Source organism: Pteropus alecto, unplaced genomic scaffold, assembly GCF_000325575.1.
Source record: "Pteropus alecto unplaced genomic scaffold, ASM32557v1 scaffold19, whole genome shotgun sequence".
Lineage (NCBI taxonomy): Eukaryota > Metazoa > Chordata > Mammalia > Chiroptera > Pteropodidae > Pteropus > Pteropus alecto.
The window spans coordinates 286,623-290,321 of record NW_006442490.1 but is presented as its reverse complement, the minus strand read 5'-3'; positions in this window follow the sequence as shown (position 1 = coordinate 290,321).

Sequence of the window (3,699 nt, the reverse complement as noted above, 5' to 3'; positions counted from 1 at the left end):
TGCAAAGCCCTCTTTTCTATCTTCACTATACCCTAGACTATCTCATACAATCCCATGGCTTTAAACAGTATCTACATGCTGATGACTTCCAAATTTATATCTACAATCTTGACATTGCCTCTTGAACTTCAGACTCATATATTCAACTGTCTTCTTGGTATCCCACTTATGTATCTGTCACAGAATCCCAAATTTAATGTGACTAATAGAACCTTTAATTTTGCCCACAAAATATACTCCTATTTCAGTTTTCTATACTTCAAAAAATGGCATCACCTTCCACATAGTTTCTCAGGCCCCAAACAAAGCATCAATCTGATTCTTTTCTTTACCTTCAGCCCCCATATAATGTATCTTTCATACATTATATATGTACACAAACACATACACATATATAATTTTATGAGTGGCTCACGCTATATGTGCTTTTTTGTAACCTGTTCTTTCATGTAATAATTTGTTGTGGACTTCTTTATATATCAATAAATATTGATTTATGCATCATTTTAATGTCTGCCTAATACATTCTATAGTATGTATTACTATAGAATACATACTATAGTATGTATTACTTTTCAAGTCTATCTACAAAATAAAATTCAAATATGTCATTTAGCTCTATATTTACTGCTACATTCACTTTTGCCATTATTATACAAGCCACTATAGTCTCTCACCCCTCAGTCATACTCTATTTCATTGCTCTGTCTTAATAGCCTTCATAGCACTTGTTATTATATGAAATTAGTTTTCTTATGTATTTATATATATATACTTGTTTATCCTCTCCTTATTTCATGAGAGGAAGAGACTTGCCTATTTTTTTTTAACCATGGTAATCCGATATTCTAAATCAGTAATTGGCCAATAGTAGGTGCTCAGTACAGAAGAAGTTCTCTTAGCAAACCTCTTCTTTACTTACTCTCCTGATCAATTGATTCTTTCCATTCCTCCTGTAAAATATATTGACTGATATCCATGACATGCTGAATACTTTAAATTAGTAGTCCATTCTATAACATATCCATGTGCTTTTGCTCACACCAGTTAAATTGTATATTTACCAAGAGCCATTTGTTTTTGTTTCCAGTCTCATGTTATGTAATTTAAACAAATAGTCTGTAAACTGATGATATATGAATGTGAAAATGAAGAGCTTTTTTTTTTAACGAAAGTTGAATGCTTTAGAAAGACTCAATAAAGAAGACGCTCCCCCAAAGGAGTTGGCTTGTGTATAGACAAGACAACCATAAAAGATTGGAGAAAATAATTATTATTAGAAGAATTCCTCTGTAAGAGTCTTTAAGATCCTGATCCACTTTTAAAAAAACAGAAACTATAAATTGAAAACAATGTATTATGAGTGCAGTTCATATTAAGACAATAGGAACTCAAACTAAAGAATCCCAAGTCTTAAGTAAGATAAAATAAAAAGACAGACACATCATAGTGAAAACAAATAGAAAACTTTAAAAATGATCAGAAAGAAAAGACCGACTATATACAAATAATGACATAAAAAGAATAGACTAAAAATAGATAATAGACAATAGACTTCTCATTAGCAACAACAGAGCTCAGAAGACAATGGAATAATCTTTACAAAGTGCTGAGGAAAAATAACCATTAACTTAAAATTTTATAGGGTTGAATTATCATTCATGACTGAGGGCAATTCAAATAAAACCTTTTCAAGCAAAGGCTTAAGAGAGTTCATCAGTCATAGACACTCACTCAAAGAATTATTTAAAGGTATATATCAAGAAAGAAAATTGAACCCAGAATAAAAGAGTGAGATTCAAGAAACAATGGAGCAAAAACTTGATAAACATACAGGCAAGTTTAAATAAGCATAAATATAAAAACAGGGTTTCTTTTTGGTATGAAAAATCATACCAAATTTACCTGCAGAAATTCGCCTGTTTTAAAATTACGATTTGTGTACTAATAAAGCTGTTTTTTTTAATAAAAATTAAAAGCCCCATAATAATAATATAATAACAAATTTGAGGGATAGTGAAAGGTAAGGTAGAACAAAAATATTTCCCAAGGTAGGAAGTAGAAGATTGAAGACAAAAAGACAGGAAGTAGAGGACTGAAGATAGGAATTAGAAGATTGCAGTTACAACATACTAAGGTTATTTTATTATTCAAGAGATGAATAGAGATATATATTAACTTGAAATTCAGTCTAGTAAATGAGTGCACATAAAAAATTTAAGAGTAACCACTAAAGTAATAGATATACAATTTCCAAAATTTTACAGAGAAGCAGGAGATATAAAAATTAAATCAACTCAATAAAGTCTGGAAAAGAAAAAAAAAAGCAATGGGAAAACATAGTAATCAAAAATACAAAATAAGGTAGAATAAACCTAAATATAACAGAAACACAATAAATATAAACAGATTAAAGTCTGTTTATTCATTAGTAGTAATATTCTAGGTACCTCACAAAAATTTTTATTATGGTGCCGTGGCTGTTAGTTTTTAGTGAGTGCTATAAGGGACAAGATTCATTTTAAAGTATACAGAATTTCCATTCCTCCCAAAGTGGCAAAAATTAGCCACAATGGTATAACTGTCATTCACCTAGATATGAATACATTAATACCAACACATGCAGAAATTTGTGAAAATGTAGCTGAAGAAGCCCCTTCTTTTCAGTAATTTTGAATACTGCTCTAACAACAAAATCATATAACATGAAATTAGTTAGATTTTACAAGAAGAGCTCGTATAAAGGACTCACAGCCTTCTGCCTCTCCTTCCTTTAGCAACTTAGTATCCAGAGCTATTAATAATTTTTTTTAATCCAGAAAGTATATAGAAACCCTTCAGAATTTTCATCTGATTTGTTCGTGCAGTTGAAGTTCTATCAAAATACCTTATTTTACCTTAAGATACTTTTTGCACAGACAGACACTGTTGTTTTTAGAAATTTCTATTTCAGTTCATTAAAAACTTCAAAACCAATCCATATCATGTATCAAACTGATTTAAAATAAATCTATGTTTATTGAATTTAAAAAGTCCGTATAATCATATTTTTAAGAATCATCCCTTTATTATAATTTCATAGAAAGTTTGAAAGTAAAGGAATAAAAAGGTATAAACTAGGCAAATACTAACCAAAAGAAAGCTTGTATAATTATATTAGAGTTTAAAGCAAAATGATAAAATATCATTAGGGATAAAGAGGTCATTATCCATTAAAAGGAACACTTCAACAAGATACTATAATAATCCAAATGGTATGTATTTGTCAACAGAAACACTAAAATATAAAAATCTTACAATATTTTAAACAGCTTTATGCTAATAAATTTGAAAATAGATTAAATAATCACTGTCTAACTGAAGAATTGTGAAAGAAGAAAAGTTCTCTCATTCATTTTATAAGGCTAGTGTAATCTTACCACAGAATCAGACAAAAACAATACAAGAAAAGAAAATATTGGTCAAATTCACTTGTAAACATAGATGCAATGTTCTGAAATTAAATGTAATGAATTTTATTCCATATAATCCATACAACCATGTAAAGTGTATTCCAGGAATGCTTTCCCGAAACCCTACTCCTTCTCTAGGCAAAGTACCAGGAAAGAAGTAATCTAGGAGGATAGAAAGCTTTTAACAATAACTGTTCTCTAGTGCAGCCAAACATCCACCAAAAAAAAAAAAAGTGTGATCCCACTC